Source organism: Zingiber officinale, chromosome 5B, assembly GCF_018446385.1.
Source record: "Zingiber officinale cultivar Zhangliang chromosome 5B, Zo_v1.1, whole genome shotgun sequence".
Taxonomy (NCBI): Eukaryota; Viridiplantae; Streptophyta; class Magnoliopsida; order Zingiberales; family Zingiberaceae; genus Zingiber; species Zingiber officinale.
In genome coordinates this window covers 18,877,529-18,903,345 of record NC_055995.1, presented here as the reverse complement: position 1 = coordinate 18,903,345, position 25,817 = coordinate 18,877,529, and the positions used below count along the sequence as shown (strand labels likewise).

At 37.8% G+C, this 25,817-nt stretch overlaps 1 long non-coding RNA gene across 1 annotated transcript; it reads right to left on the bottom strand.

Moving 5' to 3' along the window:
• Positions 1-9,903: 9,903 nt before the first annotated feature.
• LOC121987269 lies at positions 9,904-14,631 on the bottom strand. Its single transcript, XR_006113462.1, has 3 exons — positions 14,083-14,631; positions 13,299-13,377; positions 9,904-9,952 (listed from the first exon to the last, which is right to left on the bottom strand). It is a non-coding gene; the product is annotated as an uncharacterized LOC121987269 (long non-coding RNA).
• Positions 14,632-25,817: the final 11,186 nt, after the last annotated feature.

Genomic DNA, 25,817 nt, shown 5'->3' with positions numbered 1-25,817 from the left:
AACTTAAAAATTAATTTCAAAATTTTAAACTTTTAAAATTAATTTCAAAATTTTAATTTTAAACTTAAAAATTAATTTCAAAATTTTAAACTTAAAAAATTAATTTCAAAATTTTAATCTTAAACTTAAAAATTAATTCCAAAATTTTAATTTTAAACCTAAAAATTAATTTCAAAATTTTAAACTTAAAAAATTAATTTCAAAATTTTAATCTTAAACTTAAAAATTAATTTCAAAATTTTAATTTTAAACTTAGAAATTAATTTCAAAATTTTAATTTTAAACTTAAAAATTAATTTCAAAATTTTAATTTTAAACTTAAAAATTAATTTCAAAGTTTCAAAATTTTAAACTTAAAAATTAATTTCAAAATTTTAAACTTAAAAAATTAATTTCAAAATTTTAATTTTTAAAAATTAATTTCAAAATTTTAATTTTTAAAAATTAATTTCAAAATTTTAAACTCAAAAAATTAATTCCAAAATTTTAATCTTAAACTTAAAATTAATTTCAAAATTTTAATTTTAAACTTAAAAATTAATTTCAAAATTTTAATTTTAAACTTAAAAATTAATTTCAAAATTTTAATTTTAAACTTAAAAATTAATTTCAAAATTTTAATTTTAAACTTAAAATTTAATTTCATTTTAAACTTAAAAATTAATTTCAAAATTTTAATTTTAAACTTAAAAATTAATTTCAAAATTTTAATTTTAAACTTAAAAATTAATTTCATTTTAAACTTAAAAATTAATTTCAAAATTTTAATTTTAAACTTAAAAATTAAGTTCAAAATTTTAATTTTAAACTTAAAAATTAATTTCAAAATTTTAATTTTAAACTTAAAAATTAATTTCAAAATTTCAATTTCAAACTTAAAACTCACTTTAATTTTAAAACTTAACTTAAATAGTGCCTGCTCAAAAATAAAAAGACTAACGTTAAATCCCACTTACTGTAGGAAACCAAGTGGATTTTGGACAGTGGTTGCTCCAAACATATGACTGGAGATCACACCAAGTTCACTCAACTCACTTACAAAAGCTTAGGAACAGTTGCCTTTGGAAACAACGGCAAACTCAAGGTAATTGGTATAGGTAATATTGAATTAAAAATAGACTTTATAATTACAAATGTTTTACTTGTTGAAAATTTTAAATATAATCTTCTAAGTATAAGTCAATTGTGTGATACTAGGTATAAGGTTAAATTTCTATCCACAGAGTGTTTAATCAAACATCTAGATAATCCTACCATAAGCCTAAAAGGTTTTAGAAAAGACAACATCTATGCCATCAACTTAACCACTTCTTCCATTAAGTGCTATTTAACACAAAAAGAAGAAACTTGGTTATGACATAGAAGGATGCACTACTAGAAAACTAAGCTTTTGAGACACAACAAAATATGTCTTAAATTATAAATTTAGTGTCTCAAAATATTTTTGAGACAGTGATGAGACGGTAATGTAGTCGTCCCCAATACAAGCGTCTCAAAAAAATATTGAGACAGTTATACTGTCTCAAATGCTATTTAAGACGGTGATGAGACAGTTGTTCAATTGTCTCAAAAGTATTTAAGACAGCTATTGTTTTGTCTCAAATGTTATGTCTTATCCTATGAAAAAACTAGAGACACTAAATTGAGATGGTAATGTGCTGTCTCAAATAGAAGTGAAGACAATAAATTATTGTCCCTAATGTTTTAACTTGTTAGATGCAACATTTGTGATTAAAATTAATAATCTTAAAAGAATATTTACTATACAAATTAATCTAGATCAGATTTATTGAATTATCATTTCAAAACAAAAAGAAAAATTCTCTATAAATTAAAAATGATATACATAATATAAAATTCTATAATCATTAATTGATCCAACATTCATCCAATAATAAAAATATCTACATATCCATCATTAATTTGATAAGAAAAAAACTGTTATTCCCATAAAAGTTACACAATAGAAAGTCTAAAAATCAACTCCTCATGATCTAGAGATAACTTCTATAATCCTTCTTCGTCAGAATCCTGAACATTTAAAAAAAAACTCTTATTAGAGGTAAAGATGATTTATAATATATATTGTTAAAAAAATCAATAAATAGAACTTTTCAATAAGAAATATCATCATTTAACACATAATCCTCTTTCTTACAACTATGTATATATACAACACAAACAACCCCAAGTTAAACAAACCTCTTCATCTCATAATAAGAAATGATGGTTCCTGTGCTTGTCAATATCTTTGTGACTTTCAAGTTGTTGCACTTGTAAAATAAATTTATCTATAACTTAAAAATATGTACACTACTACATCATCAGAATTGTTAATCTGTACACTACTACATCTGTCACGCCCCCAAAGGAGTCTCTGCCAGACAAAAATCCGGCAGCACCTCCCCAGTACCGGTGACAATCTGAAGCATCACTACAAGCAAAATACATCAGCCACATGCGGCTGGAATATTTATATACACAACCACGCAGTTATAATAACAGCCCACACGGCTGGAATGAAACAATCACAACCACGCAGTTATATATAAAACAGCCCACACGGCTGTACCAAAACACAGCGGAAAAACGAAGGAAAGCCCACACAACACAAATAAATACAATGCATGCCGGCACGGCTTAAACACAAATACAATCCCAAAACCATAGGATAGCCACATGGCTATACACAAATACAATGCCAAAAAATAAGAAAAGAATATACAAAAGAAAATAAGCACGGTCCTCGGATGTGACGTAGCACCCGGCAGACAGGATACTCCGAGCGACACCAACTATCTACAAGCTACCTGAAAACACAAATGTATACATGCGGTGGTGAGTATAGGTAACTCAGCGGGTAATAGAAATGATAGTGCATGGTCCATAAACAAAACACGGAGATCAAAAGTATACAGTCTCAGTAGGGAAACAAAGAACATGATCATACTATCATAATCAATGCATCTGAACATACCTGACGTAGTAACCCGACATAATCATAACTGACATACAAACTGCACAAACCACTACTGACATAATGGTAAATACATACCCAATCTGAAATCGACGCAAGGTACCAAGATCAGTAACCTCACTGGATCTGCAACAGACATACCCGTGACACCTGTGCAATATAAATACGACTGCAAATACATGTAAAATAAATGACATGTATGCAGCATGACAACCATATGCAACAATCATATCGCAAACAAATGCAACATACCACAAACACATGCAACTAGTATCTACTAGGCATGTATGCAAATATATCTCCAAAGATGCACCGCGCATCAAATGCCAATGTGCATGCATGCTCCATGGTCACCCCCGCCACCTCTCTAGACACCACGACCCCTGTATGGCCGAGAGGCTTGGGTCCGTGACAAACCGTACTAGCCTCCAGAACAAACACCGCTATAGGCGGCCGAAGCGGACGGTCAGCTAAGTAGTTATATAACTACATAGCTAAGGGTCCCTGACCACTCACATCTCTAGCCCTCTGACACTGTACCCTCAAGACTCACTACTCCAGAGTGGTCGAGGCTGACAGAACACTGAGCAGCTGAGTAAGCGCGACAGGACTAGCTCCACTCCAAACTACCACTCTCCATCAGTGGCCGAATGGACGGCTATAAAAGACTGACAACCCTCTCAACTACAAGGGAGACGATAGTCGTCAGTATGACATGAATGATGAACATGATGATATATATATATAATCATGATACGGACACCGTCATCATCCATGCAACTCTAAATCCACCTAAGTGTCCCACAACATGAGTATAATCATCATGATACCTCCATATATCCCACCAAACATACGTATATAACTACACATGCATAGTCAACCAAAAATCTCCAATAACCTCAACAGACACACCTACACAACCCCACGTGTACAATCAACATGTATCCTCCAGTAAAAACACATCAAACACGTGTATAAACCTCAGACATACAATCAACACAACTCCAATCATCACACCGGACAGAAGTATACACGACATACGGATGGACCAGCCTCATATGAATACCACCAACGAAGTAATCCCTACCATACATACTCTACATGTACACAAATACCACAGAGTATAGATAATCCAAAGTGTAGACTGTATAAGAATTAAATAGATCATCACAAGGGTCAAGCATCGGTATCAAGCAGGAAAGCAACAAACGAACACGATATAAGATAAAGCATCCTAAACCATCTCATAAAACCATGCACTAAGCTCAATAAAATCTACATAGAGGCAAGGAAGAAATACCCGCCTTTATCTGTCGACCGTGTCAAACAAACCAATCCCACGTCGAGACGCTCGCCTCGAAATAAAGTCCTGCGAACACATAATATATTTAGCTAATTACATAGGTAGCAAATAGCTAAATAAACTTCCCAATCTAATTAGGGAAACCCTAACCGAAATAATTAACTCAATCCCTTAATCCAATTAGGATCACTCCAAACAAATCTGATCTCTGATTAATCTCCCAAATCAACACATCATTTAATCCAATAACAAATCCATCCCTTAAATATCAATCCACCACATAATGCTATCAACCCGCAATAACCTATCATAAAATCAAATATCTATCATAAATCAACAACAACCTAACATCATCATCAACAACTAACCAAACCACCACATCTAGTAACCCAACCAACAATCAATCCAATAACCCAAAGAATGATCACATAACAATCTACATTAACCAATCACCATATCCACAAATTCCAACCCAATACAAACCTCAACCAATCCACATCACCATACTCATAAATCTAAGCAATACAAAACCCCACACAACCCATAGAAAGCCCTAATTGAGTAACATACTACTAAGAATCAGAAGTACATCACTGAAATACACTCACCTTGAGATAAGGCAACCAAATCCAGTAGCTCACAGCACTAAGATCCCTGTCCATAAGCTACAAGGGCGCACACACACCTATTCTTCCAAGAATCAATCCATAACTCAGTTTGTACAGCAAAGAATAGCCGAACCATTAACAAACAGATCAAACCTTACCTCAACAGACCCTTACCTCTTCTCCCAACAGCTACCAAAGAACCCAACCGCAAGAATTGGAGAAGGTCGGTGATCGGTACAGGGGAAGATCTACAATTCTGATCCAACTCCTCCTCCTAGTTCGGATCAGTGAGATCATCACAAAGGGGAAACAAATTACACAAGATTCTTGAATCCACCAAACTTTCCGACAGAGCTTACCTCAATCGATCACCTACAGTTGGTATCACACAATCCACCTCAGCTGGTGACGATCTGCAATGCCCACCAGTAACCAGATCGAGGAGGAGAACCAAAAGGGCCACGATCAGTGGGGAACAAGGCGAATCACTTCTCCTCGCCGTGCCCTAGCTCCGCCGAGTCGCTGCCGCACGCGCACAAGCACAGCCTAAGAGAGGATCGCATCGTCGGAGATGGTCGGAGCCGTCAAGATCCGGCAACTCTTCCTCAGGCGACTCGACAAGGACGGAACCATGGCAGAGGGAGCTCTCCGTCGGTGTCAAGCGCCCGCGCGCGAGAAAGGAGGAAAAAGGATCGCAAGAGGAGCCAACGGAGCCTTGCCCTAGCCTCACCCGAAGGAAGATTGCCGGCGATCGTGAGCTCGGCGTCGGTGAGGCGAGAAATCGCCGGAGAGGGAGAGAGAGGTTTCGGGCGCGAGATCGAGGAAGAGAGGGTCGGGAATCGGCGATTTGGGTTGGGGAAGAATAATAAGAAAATGAATTTATAAATAAAACATTTTCTCTCTTAAACGGGTATCCCAAACAGGCTTCTACTATACCCCGAATTCATCCCCTCAAAACGGGTCATACAGACTCCGTTTAAATCCCGAAAAATCTCTAAATATTTCTGAAAAATCCAATAAGATTTTTCGTCCAATAAAATTTATTATTTATTTTACGATATCTTACATTCTCCCCCACCAATAGAAATTTGGTTCCCAAATTTACTGGTCAACTCAGGAATCCTCATCCAAGGGTAACCACCAAGCAACATACTCCTATACCACTCCATCCAAATATCATAAACAAATCTGCACCCTAAAGGATGACTCTGTGGGCTATGAACTCACCCTACTCTCGCTACTTCTACACTATTTCCTAACCAACTGTGGGCGAACCAACTACCTCTGAAATCCAAAATCCACTATCCTCAGATCCTCCAACAGTTGTATAGGGCGCTCAAACTATCCATCAGTCTGAGATGAAAATCTACACTAAACTGAAACTCCTAATCCAAAGTTTGCTAAAAACTCGCTCATAACCATGATGTGAAATCGCAGATCTCCATCCAATACCATACTCAGAGATACGCCATAAGATTTGATAATCTCTCTCCAATATAATCCTGTTACTCAATCCAAAGATTCTGTCCTACAAATAGATAGCTAGGGAGCAAAGTAGTCAACTAACTAATGATTACCCAAATCGCATCACATCCCCTCGTCTGGGTAATCACACAACAAGGTCCATTAAAACATGCTCCCAACTCCACTCCAAAATACGAGTCTACTGAAACAATCCTACTGATCTCTGATGTTCAACTTCCACTGGCTGACATACTAGACATCAAGCTATAAAATCCGTGATGTCCTTCATATCGTTCCACCAATAAGAACACTCCAAATCTCTATACAACATGTATTACAAATCCATATCAATGTGTTTCCTGCGGTAACTCCTCCCGGATAAGAAGTGACTCGGGAACACTCATGATCTCCCACGAAAATAAAGAATCTCATTCTCACTACACGAGAATTCTCACTACTAGCACGAGACTACTCCGCTCATGCTATATTGGAACTGCACTGACTCCCAGATATGATACCTCTGTGCAGAGTGCAAATCCGTCTACACTAGAAAGTACTACTAAGATATGTGCAGCTATCTAAACTGATTTCGCAGGCATCTATCCAGGAAAATTTCACACTTTTCCTAGACAATCCGGTCAACTGCATAAATGCTGGAGAAACCCCTCAATCAATCTCTGGTAATATCCAGCCAGACCAATGGAACAACGAGTCTCCGGTATAGACTACGACTACTCCCAACTGATAACAACTTCTAACTCCTGGATCCACTAATATCCTCTACTAAAGACGCGTCCGAATCTCGCAGAAGACAATCACAATACGCACGACTAAACTTCGCATATAAATGTCCCCGTCGAAACATCTCTAGATCTATGCTAAGATAGTGTACGTAAACCACCTCGGATCAGGAATAGATCATAACATCATCAATGAAGACAATGAAAACGGATCCAATTACCCTAGGAATACCCAGTACATTGAGTCCATGAAAACATCTAGGCACGGTATGCCTAAATGGTAACACTCATGACTCATATTATCCATACAACAAGCACCCTCAACCGTAAGATCCTCAACAACAAGTCTGTAATCTAATCACCAACTACAAATCACCGAATCCCTGAATATCACGGGCATATCACTCCTCATGTCACTATCAACATCAAACACTAATAATAGATCATCAAGTCATATATCCACTAATAGATCATCAAAAGCCAACATATCACCACACATGATCTCACAATATCCACGAATCAAAATCATCCTCAATATCAATCAATCATACTAGATAGTCTCCTAAACAATGATAGAGAAAAACGAAAGCATCCAACCCTCAACACCTACTACCAACAAACTAAACGTATCCAAAAGTCTGCCAAATCTCATCATCTCATCTTTTCTGATAATCAAATATCCACAGTAAAGGAATGTCAATCCTAAAATCAAAGGGTCATACAATCTCCTGACTAAGAGTCTACCCATCAAGAGAATATCTCCACCACCCTCATAATCATCCTATATATGTCCCTCGACAAATGCTGATAAAAAGTCAAACCCTCTTATATGAAATATAAACTACAAGATCTGGTAAAATGATCACATGGTCAAGGTCTTGAGCCACCTGATATAGACAATGTTAGCTGAGTCGTCTAACCATTGTCTTGTACCCCATCATACTATGATTGCTCCACCCTGAGGCTCAGCAACCTCCGCTATCGAGCAATGAACACAAAGATAGAGGAACGCTACAACTAAATAACTGATCAAAATATCTGTCAATCGACGTTCTACCCCTCAAAGATCATCATATGAAATTATACCTAGTTATGATCAGAACTCCTAGGTATTACTCAACTAATACCCCTACCTCTGTATCATCACAGGTCGTAAATCACTAGGTACATCAAGGATATCTAACTACATCCGACAGCTCTATGAGTCAGGATCTCCCATGGAGCAACGTTAGATGAGTTTACTAGTCATCACCTTAAAATCCATCGTGCTGACGAAAGAAGTAGAGAACTACTCTCTCTCCAAACACCTCAAGGAAATCATTAAGTGGTGACCTGATTTCCAAAAAGCATTCCCTGCTTCTTCCTTCACGGGGTACCGGGTCACGTAAAGGTTAAGTAGCTAACTTCAACTCTCCTACGCCAGTACAAATCATATATCCAAAGGTACTCCTCAACTCATACACCCTAGTAATGGATGTATCTCATAAGTGTTAAGCAGGTAGCTTTACACTTTTCCACACCGTGCGGTATCCTATCTGAATGTACCTTCTAAGTCATCCTACCAGGTACAGACAGTCCATAGTCAAAGTCCCCATGGAATCGGATACGACAATCCTCTACAGACTGACTAAGCCGATATTGGTATACTGCCAATTCAGTCCTTTCTACCCCGGTACAAGTCAAAATATCTAACCGAGTATGAAACATCCCACAGATAGGAATCTCTAAAAATAGAGTAAGTCAGTCCCCTACTGGTCGGACCAACAAAATAAATCGATCATCTCCTAACCGATCCAATAAGAGTAAATTAATCATCCACTGATGAAACTAACTAAGGTAAATCGATACACCACTACCCAAGTCAACAAGGGTAAATCAGTCAAACCATAACTACTCAAGTCAACCAAGTAAATCAATCATCAACAGGAGTAAACCGGTACTCTACTAACTGAGTCAACATGGGTATACAGATATCATCCACCATCTAGCCAATAGTAACCAAGACTAGTATGAGACTCTAACTCTCAACCAACTAGTAGTATGATATGAGGAAATCCCCTGAGACTGTAAATCCTTGATCTCCAGTAGGTCAACCGTGATCAGTGATTGACCCTACACATGAAATGTATGGTACAAACAAATAGGCAAGTACTAACAAGAGAATACTAACACACATCATAACTATATGAGCAACAATACATACACCAACAGAAATGTATGATCACAATATCTAAACATACCTCCTATAGCCTGGAGATGTCCTGCTGCTGCCTGGTCCCAAAACCCGAAAAGTCACATCAAGAAAACTGAATCACGAAATCCAAAACACGAATAATAGGTATCGTACCTACTCTGATACCAAAAATGGTATCAGATAAATCTCGAAAATCCAAAACAAAACAAAGCAGGCATCGTACCCGCTCTGATATTACTAAATTGTCACGCCCCCAAGGAGTCTCGCTGCAAAAATCCGCAAGACCTCCCGATCGGGTGACAATCAAGCATCACTACAAGAAAATACATCACCACATGCGGTGGAATATTTATATACACAACCACGCTTATAATAGCCCACACGGCTGGAATGAAACAATCACAACCACGCAGTTATATATAAAAGAGCCCACACACAACGGAAAACGAAGGAAAGCCCACACAACACAAATAAATACAATGCATGCCGGCACGGCTTAAACACAAATACAATCCCAAAACCATAGGATAGCCACATGGCTATACACAAATACAATGCCAAAAAATAAGAAATGAATATACAAAAGAAAATAAGCACGGTCCTCGGATGTGACGTAGGACCCGGCAGACAGGATACTCCGAGCGACACCAACTATCTACAAGCTACCTGAAAACACAAATGTATACATGCGGTGGTGAGTATAGGTAACTCAGCGGGTAATAGAAATGATAGTGCATGGTCCATAAACAAAACACGGAGATCAAAAGTATACAGTCTCAGTAGGGAAACAAAGAACATGATCATACTATCATAATCAATGCATCTGAACATACCTGACGTAGTAACCCGACATAATCATAACTGACATACAAACTGCACAAACCACTACTGACATAATGGTAAATACATACCCAATCTGAAATCGACGCAAGGTACCAAGATCAGTAACCTCACTGGATCTGCAACAGACATACCCGTGACACCTGTGCAATATAAATACGACTGCAAATACATGTAAAATAAATGACATGTATGCAGCATGACAACCATATGCAACAATCATATCGCAAACAAATGCAACATACCACAAACACATGCAACTAGTATCTACTAGGCATGTATGCAAATATATCTACAAAGATGCACCGCGCATCATGCAATGTACGCATGCTCCATGGTCACCCCCGCCACCTCTCTAGACACCACGACCCCTGTATGGCCGAGAGGCTTAGGTCCATGACAAACCGTACTAGCCTCCAGTACAAGCACCGCTATAGGCGGCCGAAGCGGACGGTCAGCTAAGTAGTTATATAACTACATAGCTAAGGGTCCCTGACCACTCACATCTCTAGCCCTCTGACTACTGTACCCTCAAGACTCACTACTCCAGAGTGGTCGAGGCTGACAGAACACTGAGCAGCTGAGTAAGCGCGACAGGACTAGCTCCACTCCAAACTACCACTCTCCATCAGTGGCCGAATGGACGGCTATAAAAGACTGACAACCCTCTCAACTACAAGGGAGACGATAGTCGTCAGTATGACATGAATGATGAACATGATGATATATATATATAATCATGATACGGACACCGTCATCATCCATGCAACTCTAAATCCACCTAAGTGTCCCACAACATGAGTATAATCATCATGTTACCTCCATATATCCCACCAAACATACGTATATAACTACACATGCATAGTCAACCAAAAATCTCCAATAACCTCAACAGACACACCTACACAACCCCACGTGTACAATCAACATGTATCCTCCAGTAAAAACACATCAAACACGGGTATAAACCACAAACATACAATCAACACAACTCCAATCATCACATCGGGCAGAAGTATACACGACATACGGATGGACAAGCCTCATATGAACACCACCAACGAAGTAATCCCTACCATACATACTCTACATGTACACAAATACCACAGAGTATAGATAATCCAAAGTGTAGACTGTATAAGAATTAAATAGATCATCACAAGGGTCAAGCATCGGTATCAAGCAGGAAAGCAACAAACGAACACGATATAAGATAAAGCATCCTAAACCATCTCATAAAACCATGCACTAAGCTCAATAAAATCTACATAGAGGCAAGGAAGAAATACCCGCCTTTATCTGTCGACCGTGTCAAACAAACCAATCCCACGTCGAGACGCTCGCCTCGAAATAAAGTCCTGCGAACACATAATATATTTAGCTAATTACATAGGTAGCAAATAGCTAAATAAACTTCCCAATCTAATTAGGGAAACCCTAACCGAAATAATTAACTCAATCCCTTAATCCAATTAGGATCACTCCAAACAAATCTGATCTCTGATTAATCTCCCAAATCAACACATCATTTAATCCAATAACAAATCCATCCCTTAAATATCAATCCACCACATAATGCTATCAACCCGCAATAACCTATCATAAAATCAAATATCTATCATAAATCAACAACAACCTAACATCATCATCAACAACTAACCAAACCACCACATCTAGTAACCCAACCAACAATCAATCCAATAACCCAAAGAATGATCACATAACAATCTACATTAACCAATCACCATATCCACAAATTCCAACCCAATACAAACCTCAACCAATCCACATCACCATACTCATAAATCTAAGCAATACAAAACCCCACACAACCCATAGAAAGCCCTAATTGAGTAACATACTACTAAGAATCAGAAGTACATCACTGAAATACACTCACCTTGAGATAAGGCAACCAAATCCAGTAGCTCACAGCACTAAGATCCCTGTCCATAAGCTACAAGGGCGCACACACACCTATTCTTCCAAGAATCAATCCATAACTCAGTTTGTACAGCAAAGAATAGCCGAACCATTAACAAACAGATCAAACCTTACCTCAACAGACCCTTACCTCTTCTCCCAACAGCTACCAAAGAACCCAGCCGCAAGAATTGGAGAAGGTCGGTGATCGGTACAGGGGAAGATCTACAATTCTGATCCAACTCCTCCTCCTAGTTCGGATCAGTGAGATCATCACAAAGGGGAAACAAATTACACAAGATTCTTGAATCCACCAAACTTTCCGACAGAGCTTACCTCAATCGATCACCTACAGTTGGTATCACACAATCCACCTCAGCTGGTGACGATCTGCAATGCCCACCAGTAACCAGATCGAGGAGGAGAACCAAAAGGGCCACGATCAGTGGGGAACAAGGCGAATCACTTCTCCTCGCCGTGCCCTAGCTCCGCCGAGTCGCTGCCGCACGCGCACAAGCACAGCCTAAGAGAGGATCGCATCGTCGGAGATGGTCGGAGCCGTCAAGATCCGGCAACTCTTCCTCAAGCGACTCGACAAGGACGGAACCATGGCAGAGGGAGCTCTCCGTCGGTGTCAAGCGCCCGCGCGCGAGAAAGGAGGAAAAAGGATCGCAAGAGGAGCCAACGGAGCCTTGCCCTAGCCTCACCCGAAGGAAGATTGCCGGCGATCGTGAGCTCGGCGTCGGTGAGGCGAGAAATCGCCGGAGAGGGAGAGAGAGGTTTCGGGCGCGAGATCGAGGAAGAGAGGGTCGGGAATCGGCGATTTGGGTTGGGGAAGAATAATAAGAAAATGAATTTATAAATAAAACATTTTCTCTCTTAAACGGGTATCCCAAACAGGCTTCTACTATACCCCGAATTCATCCCCTCAAAACGGGTCATACAGACTCCGTTTAAATCCCGAAAAATCTCTAAATATTTCTGAAAAATCCAATAAGATTTTTCGTCCAATAAAATTTATTATTTATTTTACGATATCTTACAACATCACCAACATCAATTGATTATGAATTTTGTTGTTCATCAATGAGCTCCAAAGTTTGAGCTTGCAATATTGATGCATGCTGAACTTGTTATTGATGCTTGGATCTTGTTTGTGGATGAACTATTGGACATAATATGCTATTTAGTTTTTCTTGTTGCAGTTTCTCTTTTACATATGTGGGAGGATGCATTTGAGATAAATTACCTCTTACCACATTTGCTTGATCACCATTCAAATTTTCTAGCATGGTTGTCTCTTTCTTTTTTTGTCTAACCATGATGACCTATCATGAAAAAAAATCAACATATTAGTCCAGATGTCATAAAAGGTCAATTACACATTTGAAGCTAAACTTAAAAAAGAAAACAATGATGGCCAATTATTAAATTATAAATAAATCAGACTAATACTGAAAAATTGATTATACATCAAACATAAATGAAGAAGAATAAAAATTGATGACCATTGCAATTAGTGACTTCTTTAAAAAGTTCAAAAGCTCATTTTGCTTGGACGATGCAAATTTGTTCTATTACCAGGATTAGGCAGAATGGACGAGCAATTTGTGGAGAACTCCATGGATAGTAACACAACCAAAGAAATCTCTATGTTGAAGAGGACTAAGAAAGCCAATTTGGTTAGTAATGAAGCTCCTATCGACAAAGGTATTGAAGTGTTCCTATTGAACCAGGTAAAGTTCAAAAGAGAAGGGAGATGAGGCATGGTGAAGTTGGTTCTGAAACTACATTTGTCCAAGAAAATAGCAATGCAAATGAAACAAAAAAAGTTGACTTGTCGCAGGAGAAGGAAATGGTGAAGAGTAGTGTGCATTCACAGATCGACTTAAACAGCAATGCTAAAGACGCAACTAATGTAAGAACTCCACCAATGTTACTGGAATTGTTGATCAGTTAGAGCATGATCAATTAGGAAGAAAAAGGAAGACAAGGAACAATGCCGGAAACAAAAAGCAAATGTGCATACCAACCATGGACTATCAGTTCTCAAATCAAAACATTATCTGCTTCCAACTCTCCACTTCCATGTGTAAGAAAAAAGCCTTGAGAGAATGATTTCCAAGCTCACTGGGTTCGAGAAAGCTGAGACTAAAGTAGGTTCTTCAAATGCATTATCCTCATCAACGTTAAAGAATAACAATACAAAAAACAATCCTAATATGTTTCATCATTCTCTGCAACTTCTTCATCCTGTCCAAAATCAATGGCTCCATCAAGAAGAGCATGGCAGCAGCGGTGGGCGGGCATGACAGGACGAAAAGAAGAAGAAGAAGAAGAAGGCAGAGGAAGCAGCGGCGGGGGGAGGAAGCGGCGGCGGAGGAAGCAGTGGCGGCGGCAACGGAAGTGGCGGCGGCGGCTAAAGCGGCGGATGTATCAGCGGGCAGGCACGACAGGGTGAGAAGAAGAAGAAGAAAATGAAGGTGGAGGCAGCAGCGACGGCTGAAGCGGCGACAACGGCGACTTTTAGGTTTCGAAGCGTGAGAAAATGAGAAGACGATGATGTTAATAGAAATTTAGGACTTAGTTTTGATAACAAAATTTATTTTCTAAAATATATCACTTAAAAATATAATAAATAATCATTTTAAATTTTAAAAAAATTCTATATAATCCTATAAATTTATTTTCTTATTAACTATTAATTATATTATTATTATTTTCTTAAATAAATATAATTAGATTAAATTTTAATTAGTTTTAATTAATATTATCACCCTCTATATATATATATAAAATAAATTTATTATTTACTTTTATTATTTATTATGTTATTTAATGATTTAGGCATATCCTAAAAAGTTAGTACATCATTAAATATTTAATATGATTTATTTTTATAATTCTTAAATTATCAATAGTCTAAAGACAAATTAAAAATTAAAAAAATTCATTACTGTAAATTATCAATAGTCACAATCGTTCTGTGAAATAATATTGGAAGTGGAACGGTAGAATCTGTGACAGTTATCACGATTGTTTCGATGAATCATATTCAAGATAATTTAAGACAAATATTTTTTTAGCGTTTTATTTGAATGTCTTATATAATTATATTTTTAACCGTCTTTATTAGGTGTCTTATTAGTTGAATTTGAGATAAAATCTTAAATACTGTCTTAAATTTAATGTCTCAATATAAAATTTTGAGACATTTATTATTACTATCTTAATTACTTAGTATTTGAGACGAATTTTATCATTGTCTTAAAATTTTTGTCTCAAAAGCCTAATTTTCTAGTAGTGATGTCTCACACCAACTTTAGAAATATAAGTAAACTAAATGGACTTGTGAGAGGCTTACCAAAATTACCTAACTTAGATTCAACCATATGTAATGCTTGTCAACAAGGTAAACAAACTAAATCTACTCACAAACAAACAAATCAGCCACAAACTAACTCATTATTAGAACTTCTACATTTAGACCTTTTTGACTCCCATGGAGTCAAATCTATAAATGGAAACTTATATTGTTTAGTAATTATAGATGATTATTCTAGATTTATTTGGGTAAAATTCTTAAAACATAAAGATGAAACTTTTGAAATCTTTATAAATTTCTGCAAACAAATTGAAAATGAAAAAGATATTAAAATTAAAAGAATTAGGAGTGACAATGGGGGAGAATTTAAAAATTATAATTTTAACAAATTCTGTCTTGAAAATGGCTACCATCACGAATTTTCATGTCCTAAAACCCCCCAACAAAATGGAATTGTAGAAAGAAAAAATAGAACCTTACTAGAAGCCTCTAGAACCATGTTAAATGAATATAACCTACCTAAATATTTCTGGGCAGAAGCTGTTAGCACAGCCTGCTATGTGCAAAATAGAACAACATTAAATAAAAGACATAATAAAACCTTCTTTGAAATATTTTATAACAAACAACCTAACATAAAATATTTTAAAGTATTTGGGTGTCCAGCATTCATCCTAAATACTAGAGAACACTTAGGAAAATTCACCTCTAAAGTAGAAAATGGAATTTTTGATATTCTCTAAACAGGAGTTCGATTATAATAATAAAATAACGCTAAAAACGAGAAACCACAAATGTAAAATTTGAAGAAACCCAAGGACAAACTCAACTTCAACCTACTGAAATTAATAATTCTGAAGAAACCAATCAATCCCTAGACTATGAAGAAGATGAACACACTCAAGAAAATGAACCCCCTAGAACTATAAGAGTAAATCCTAACCATCCAACTGATCAAATAATTGGTGACCTAGACTTGAGAGTTCAAACCAGATCATCCTTTAGAAACCTAAGTCAAATTTCTCTAATTTGAAAAATTGAACCCAAAACTGTGGATGAATCCCTACTAGACCCAGACTGGATTATAGCTATGCAAGAAGAACTAGCCCAATTTGAGCGTAATGAAGTTTGGGACCTAGTACCACCACCTAAGAATAAGAAAATAATTGAAACAAAATGGGTATTCAGAAACAAGTTAAGTGAAACTGGGGAAATTACTAGAAATAAAGCTAGGCTAGTTGCTAAAGGGTTTAGTCAGGTTGAAGGACTTGACTATGATGAAACCTATGCCCCAATAGCCAGATTAGAATCCATTAGAATGTTACTAAGTTATGCAGCCCACAAGGGATTTAAACTATACCAAATGGATGTTAAGTCTGCTTTTCTTAATGGACTAATTAAAGAAGAAGTTTATGTAGGTCAGCCTCCTGGGTTTGAAAGTCTAGAACACCCTGATTATGTTTTTAAGTTAAAGAAAGCATTATATGGACTTAAACAAGCACCCAGGGCATGGTATGAAAGGCTAACATCGTACTTAACATCTAAAGGATTCAACCAAGGTCAAATTGACCCAACCTTGTTTGTTAAATCATTAAATACAAACATATTTATTGCACAAATATACGTAGATGATATAATATTTGGTTCAACAAATTCAGAATTTTTAGAAGAATTTATTAATCTAATGGAAAAAGAATTTGAAATGAGCTTAGTAGGAAAATTAACTTACTTCTTAGGATTACAAATCAAACAAACAAATGAAGGAAATTATATTTATCAACATAAATACACTAAAGACTTACTTAAAAAATTCGGAATGGAAAATACAAAAGAAATAAAAACACCTATGGCAGTAAACACAATCTTAGACAATGACCCAAGTGGAAAACCAGTTGACTTAAAATATTATAGGAGTGCAATAGGTAGCCTACTGTACTTAACTGCAAGCCGACCTGATATTTTATTTGCAGTGAGTATGTGTGCTAGATACCAAACTTGTGCTAAGGAATCCCATTTGACACAAGTTAAAAGAATTTTTAGATACCTTAAGGGAACAACAAATATAGGAATTTGGTATCCTAGGACAAATAATTTTGAACTAATAGGGTATTCTGATTCAGATTATGCTGGATGTAAATTAGACCGCAAAAGCACAAGTGGCGGATGCCAATTATTAGGTTCATCACTTGTCAGCTGGTTTAGTAGAAAGCAACATTGTGTTGCTCTATCTACAACTGAGTCAGAATATATAGCTATAGGCAAATGTGTTGCACAATTATTATGGATGATGCATACTCTAAAAGATTTCAACTTAAATATCACAAATGTAAAAGTATTAATTGACAATATAAGTTCAATTAACTTAACCAAGGACCCTGTGCATCATTCAAGAACCAAACATATTGAAATTAGGCACCACTTTATCAGGGATCATGTTACTAAAGGTGATATTGAACTCAAATACATTGAGTCCAAATCAAATTTAGCTGACATCTTCACAAAACCACTCCCTGAAAGTGAATTTAGCAACTTACGTCGAAAATTAGGGATGTGCTTAATAGACTAGGATTTTTCAAAATCGTTTTCAAAAATAATTGTTTTCAGATTATAAGTTAAACCTGTTTGTTTTCAAAACTTTTCATTTTTAGATTTTCAAAAACAGTTTTGGCCTTAGACTAGTTTTTGAATCCTTAGAAAGCATGTACCCATAGGACTAGTGTTTGAGCATCTCACCAACACCTTAGGTTTACCTTGCTTGTGTTTGACAAACATAGAAAGGGGTGAGATACATAGGCCAACTGTCTGGACTTAAGATGCTTATTTCAGTGCATCAGCATAAGTCTGGACGTTAAATACAAATCAGACATTAATCAGATTAAGTTCATCAGTCAAGTCAAACACTGACTGCTTATAATCAACTTAATCTGACTAACCAAGTGAAAGCTACTATCTTCTGATAGTTAGTTAGTACCTAATTGGTTAGACAGTTGTGTAATTTTAAGTGTCAAGTTCAGGGGGAGAAATTAATTAAAGTTTTGTATGTTTTTGTACATCTATTTTAAAACTAACTTATTTTTGAACACCAGTCTTCAAAAAGGTTAAAATTTAACTGAGTGTTTTGGAAGTTTAAAAATCTCACTTAATCTTTGAACTTGATTTTAAAGTTGAAAATTATTACAAATCTAAACTTATTCAGTTGTGTAACATATGCTTGAAACTTAAACTTTCCAAACTTAGCTTTTATCAAATTAGCCTTAACAATTTATTTTGGATAAAATTTTTACTTGTCTTTTGAAAAATTAAAAATTTTTGCTTTGTTTTGAAAAATCAAAATTGGAATTTGAAAAGTAGAAATTACCTTTTGACAAGTAAATGTTACTTAAACTTGAAAAGTAAATTTGAAAAATCGGATTTGAAAAATTTTACACGTTTGAAAAGTTAAACTTGATTAACTTTAAACCTATACTTTTCAAAATTAAACTTGTCTCCCCCAAATCAACTTGACTATTTTTTTAACTTGCTGTTAAAAATTGTACTTTTATCAGTATCTTTGAATTTTTGAACTAAACTTTTTATTACTCTACACTATGCTTGTTTATCCTTGTTTTTTTTTTATGAATGCCAAAGGGGGAGGGTTAGGTGGTTAAGTTAGCTAAACCAATTTGAAATCACTAAAACTAACTTTAAAACCGATGTACCTGTTTTATTTTTGCGTCTAACCTAGCTAGGAAGAGGAGAAGGTGTTGGTGCGGGTAGCACTAACGGTCTAACCTAGGTTTTGATGAATGACAAATAGGTTAAGTTAGTTTTGTTGTTGTCTGACACTTTGATCGAGTGTGCAGGAGAAGTCCAGACAGGTCGACGGACTGACCGGATGTCTGGTACGAAGTCCAGCTAGGTCGACGGGCTGACCGGATAGCTGGCGAGAAGTCCAAGCGGGTCGACGGGCTGACCGGACGCTTGGCAAGAAGTCCAACTAGGTCGACGGGCTGACCGTGATAGCTGCCAAGAAGTCCAGATGGGTCGAAGGGCTGACCGGACGTCTGGAAGGTAAGTGAGGTAAGTCACTAGAGGGGAGTGACTGCGAGGACGCGTTCCCGGGAAGGGAACATTAGGCGTCGATCCGACTTAGATCCATTTTGGATGTCTAAGTCGAGATCGTGACTAGATTCCGGTCTCGGAAAGACGGAATCTAAGTCATACTATTTTTGCTAATTCATACTCACTTTGCTTTTGCTAACAATCTGTGTTGCAGGGTAAATTTGCCTCCAGACTAACGTTTGTCTTACAGGACGGATTCTGCGGGAAAACAGGGTCCGGGCGCCCGGAAGGAATCCGGGCACCCGGGAGGCAAACTTCATCCAAACTCGCGCGTCGCCACGTGGAGCATCTCGGTTTGAGCAGCTACGTCACATTCCAGGCGCCCGGAAGGAATCCAGGCGCCCGGAGCAACATATAAAAGAAGCCCCAGGCAGGAGCTTCAGAATCAACTTTTGCATCTGAGAACTCTGAGATTACTCGCTCTGCTGCTCTGCGCTCCAACGACGCTCACAAAGCTCCGACGACACAGTCCCGCTCTTTTACATTCCTTGTCTGTCGGTACAGCTTTGTTTTTCTTTTCATTAGCATCTTTTGTACTTAAATTGTAATTATCCGAATTGCTAGTGAATTGCCCAACGAAAGTACTCAAGGAGTACGGGCCTTCGAGTAGGAGTCGTCACAGGCTCCGAACGAAGTAAAAACCTTGTGTCTACTTTACTTTTCCGCTGCGCTTATACTCGTTATTTTTTGAATCGATATTCACCCCCCCTCTATGGAATCTAACGGTCCTACAATGCCTACTAGGCAAGATGACCAAGACTCCCTTTAGTGGGCACAGCGAAAGAGCGACTGATTTGTTAGGACTCATACATAGTGATGTATGTGGCCCTTTCAATGTCGCTGCTAGAGGCGGTTATAGGTACTTCATCACATTTACTGATGACTTCAGTAGATATGGTTATGTGTACTTGATGACACATAAGTCAGAATCTTTTGAAAAGTTCAAAGAATTCAAGAATGAAGTACAGAATCAGCTTGGCAAGAGTATTAAGATATTTTGATCAGATCGAGGTGGAGAATACCTTAGCCATGAGTTTCGTGACTACCTAGCTGAGTGTGGGATTCTATCCCAACTCACTCCTCCTGGAACACCACAGTGGAATGGTATATCCGAAAGGAGGAATCGTACCCTATTAGATATGGTATGATCTATGATGAGTCACACAGATCTTCCGACATTCTTTTCGGGCCATGCTCTAGACACGGCAGCTTTTATACTCAACCGAGTTCCATCCAAGGCTGTGATAAAGACACCATATAGGATATGGACTGGGAGAGATGCCCAGGTGTCTTTCATGAGGATTTGGGGTTGTGAGGCTTACGTTCGACGTCAAGTCTCAGACAAATTAGGACACAAATCCGACAAGTGCTACTTTATTGGATATCCCAAGGAAAATAAAGGATATTACTTCTACATTCCCAGTCAGCACAAGGTAGTTGTGGCAAAGACTGGGGTCTTTCTAGAAAGGGACTTTGTTTCTAAAAAGACTAGTGGGAGCACGTTCGATCTTGAAGAAATTCAAGATGTGAACAATAGCACTGAAGCCTCGATGGAAGTTGAACTGGAACCACAAAGTGTTGTGGATGATGTTGTTCCACAAGGAGTTGAGGAACAACAACTAGTTCAAGTAGACATACCTCTTCGCAGGTCTGATAGGGTATGTCGTCAGCCTGAGAGATACTCATTTCTCTTGTCTGACCATGATGACGTTGTGCTCATAGATGATGAGCCTACCACCTATCAAGAAGCTGTGATGAGACCAGATTCCGAGAAATGGCTAGAGGCCACGAGATCTGAAATGAAATCCATGTACACCAACCAAGTATGGACTTGGTTGATCCACCTGAAGGGGTAAAACCCATTGGGTGTAAGTGGGTCTTTAAGAGAAAGACTGACATGGATGGACTTATCTATAAGGGTCGCTTGGTAGCTAAAGGTTTCAAGCAAATTCATGGTATTGACTATGATGAAACCTTTTCTCCAGTAGCGATGTTTAAGTCTATTTGGATCATGCTTGCTATTGCAGCATACCATGACTATGAGATATGGCAGATGGATGTTAAAACCGCGTTTCTGAATGGAAACCTGCTCGAGGATGTGTACATGACACAACTTGAGGGTTTTGTAGATCCACAGCATACTAGCAGTAGCTTCAGCGGTCCATTTATGGACTAAAGCAAGCTTCTCGGAGCTGGAATCTTCGATTCGATGATGCAATCAAACAGTTTGGTTTCATCAAGAACGAAGATGAGCCTTGTGTCTACAAGAAGGTTGTAGGGGATATAGTTGTCTTCCTCATATTGTATGTGGATGACATACTACTCATTGGGAAGGACATCCCTTTGCTTCAGTCTGTTAAGACCTGGCTAGGGAGTTGCTTCTCAATGAAGGACTTAGGTGAGACATCCCGCATTCTAGGGATACAGATCTATAGAGATAGATCTAGGAGATTGCTTGACCTAAGTCAGAGTACATATATTGACAAGGTACTTCTTCGGTTTGCCATGCAGAACTCAGAAGGGATTTCTGCCGATGTCACATGGCGTGAGTCTTTCGAAGACTCAAGGTCCCTCTTCTAGAGAGGAGAGAGACTGCATGGATCAGATCCCTTATGCCTCAGCCATAGGATCTATCATGTACGCCATGCTATGTACTCGACCTGATGTCTTGTATGCTTTGAGTATGACGAGAAGATACCAGTCAAATCTAGGTGAAAGTCACTGGATAGTGGTCAAGAATATCCTTAAGTACTTAAGAAGGACTAAAGAATATTTCTTGATATATGGAGGCAATGATGAGCTAGCTGTAAAGGGTTACAGTGATGCCAGCTTCCAGACCGATCAGGATGATTATCGATCGCAGTCAGGGTTCGTATTTTGCATAAATGGTGGTGCTGTGAGTTGGAAGAGTTCGAAACAGGACACAGTAGCTGATTCTACGACAGAGGCCGAGTACATTGCTGCATCAGAGGCAGCAAAGGAGGCAGTTTGGATCCGCAAGTTCATCACTGAACTTGGGGTGGTTCATAGTATCGCTGACCCTATTGAGCTCTTTTGTGACAACAATGGAGCTATAGCACAGGCGAAGGAACCTCGCTCACACCAACGAACCAAACACATACTACGGCGCTTCCATCTCATTCGAGAGATTATCGAGAGAGGAGATGTGAAGATTTGCAGAGTACCTACAGAGGCTAACATCGCAGATCCCTTGACCAAGGCTTTGGCACAGAGGAAGCATGATGGTCACACTAGGTCATTGGGGCTTAGAGCCTACACTGATTGGCACTAGTGCTAGTGGAAGATTGTTAGTTAGAGCCCTAGAGCCTACACTGATTGGCGCTAGTGCTAGTGGGAGATTGTTAGTTAGAGCCCTAGAGCCAATCATTTGATGATTGTATTATAGACTTGTTGTATCATATTCTTATATAAATAAAGGAATTTATTTTTGGTTATTATACTTACTTGTATTGGTGCCAAATAAACTAAGTATAATAGCGCCCTTGAGTAGAAGGTTCTCACCTATATCAATCGATTAGTTGAACCGATAGTGAGATGATATAGGGAACACTACTCTTAATCATTCCTAGTCGAGTATTAACATTCAGGGACAATGTTAATGCAATAAGACTAGCATGTAGGTCAACTCGATGACTTGATCTCACAAGTCATGGATATAGAGATATCAAGTTGACACATGGGTATGCATTGGAGAATATATACTGAATGACCCTCCATGAGAAAGTATCATGGATCGTTATATGAGTGTCATATACTTTCTCATGTGGCTATTAGTATGACTACTAGTCCTTGGACATGAAGTCACCATGGATCCCTACATAAGGAGTTATGTACTTTAGTTTCGTCAAACGCCACCCGTAACTGGATGGACTATAAAGGCGATTACTGGGTATGTAACGAATTATGCAGAGGGATGTGAGTGATGTAGATGGGATCTATCCCTCCTATATGACGGGAGTGACATCGATATTCTTGATAGAGTGAGACCACGAAGTGCATGGCCATGCCCAAATGAGTCAATATGAGATATTGAGCTCATTTTATTTAGTGAGTCTACTTGGAGTTCAAGATTTAGTTTGATCAGAGGATGACACGGTCTATGCCTCACATTGATCAATCTAGATGTCTTGGATAGAAGGACACTTATCATATATTGTGAGGAGTCACAATTAGTAGTCACAAGGTGATGTTGGATCTCAACATTCTTGTAACTTGGGTAGTAATGATGTGTTGCTAGATACCGCTCATTACTTATGCTCCTAAATGGGTTTAGGGGCATTGCCAACGTTACAAGAACCTATAGGGTCACACACTAAGGACAATTAGATGGAGATTAGGTTCATATGATGAACCAAGAGGATTAGATTCATATGATGAATCAAATTGGATTAAGAGTAATCCTAATTGGGCTAATTGAGTTGGACTCAAGTTGATTCATATGTTCAATGAGTCTAATTTAGATTATGACTCATTGAATCAATTTAATTAAATGAATTAGATTCATTATATTAAATTGGCTTGAATTAAATGGTTGGATTAGATCAACCATGAGAGAGATTAAGTCAAGTTTGACTTGACTTGAGAGGAAGAGGAAGAGTCAAGTTTGACTTGACTTTATGCCACATCATTTGTGACTTGGCATTAAGTGGCCAATGATGATATACCACATCATCATGTTTAGCACATGTGTGTGCCACCTCATGGAGGTTACAAATTCCCTCTTTAATGGCCACTTAATGCAAAATGGGGGTTACACTTTTGTGAAAGTGGCCGGCCACTTTTGTGAAGGGAATGAATTCATTTTTCATTCAAGTGTCATTTACATCTTCTTCTTCCTCAAGCTCTCTCCTCAAGCTCTCCCTCTCCTCCTCTCTTGGCTGAACAACCTAGGTGCTAGCACACCTTTATTTGGTCTTCTCCACCTAGTGTGTTCGTGTGGATACGTATAGAGGAGTATCTATTTTGATACTCTCGAGATCCGACGAATTTTGGACGAGCGGGATACGAAAAAGGGCACGCATCGAAGGTATAAAAGGTTTCCTCTTTGTAAATCTAGTGTAGATCTAGATTAGAAACTCGTACTCGTATTTTTTATTTTATTTCTACTTCACACGGATCCGTGGCTGGGGGTTTCGGGGTTTTCACGACGCGAAAAGTGGTTTTCGCAGCCCGAAAAACCCAACATGTACTTTGGTATCGGCAAACGTCACCTGTAATAAGTTGGACAATAAAGTCAATCACTGGGTATGCAATGAATTATGCGAAGGGATGTGAGTGATGTAGATGAGATTTGTCCCTTCCATATGACGGAAGCGATATCTATGAGCCTCTTGATTAGTAGGACACAAAGAAAACATGGTCATGCTCAAATGAGTCAATATGAGATATTGACCTTATTTAATTGAGTGTGTCTACTTAGAGATCAAGAAACACTAAGGTTGATAAGAGGATGACACGGTCTATGCCTCATTGATCAATCTAGATATCAAGGATTGAGGGACCAAGTCATACAAGATAATAGCCACGGATAGGTTAGGTCGGATCTTGACCTTCTTGTCACTTGGGTAGCAATGATGCCTTGCTATATGCCACTCATTGCTTATGTATCTAAATATTGATTTAGATACATTGCCAATGTTATGAGAACCTATTGGGTCACACACAAAGAACAAGTAGATTTGGAGATGAGTTCATATGATGAATCATTGGATTAAGTCTTATCCGAATTGGACTTATTGTGTTAGACTCAATTGGATTTAATTGTTGGATTAAGTCCAATTCAAACTAGACTCAAGGAGTCAATTCAAATTAATGAAATGTGATTCATTGAATTTGAATTGTATGAGATTAATTGAGTAAGACTCGATTGAATTAGACTTGAGTTAGACTCAAGTGAATTAGACTTGAGTTAGACTCAAGTGAGGATTAATGAGACATTCATTGAATTTCGAAATTCAATGATACATTTGATTCAATTTTCCAAATTGAAATGAGGAGTTATTTGAAATGAGGAGTTACAAGTGTGTGGTCCTTAATGCAGTGTAAATGCTCATTAAGGCTATTAATGCTAATTAAGTGTTTTCATTGGATGAAAATACTTAAGTGTTTTTCTCTTCATTTTGGCTTAATTTCTCTTCATTCTCATTGCTCCTCTCCTCTTGGCCGAAAATCCATTCAAAAGGTTGCTAGCACAACCTATCTCCATTTGTGAGTTTGTGAGACAAACGAACGCTTATTTGTGTGGATACCGTAGAGGCGTGAACGTGAGATCGTGTTGTGATCCGAGTTGTCGGGAGTCCGTGAGCACGCTACAAAGATATA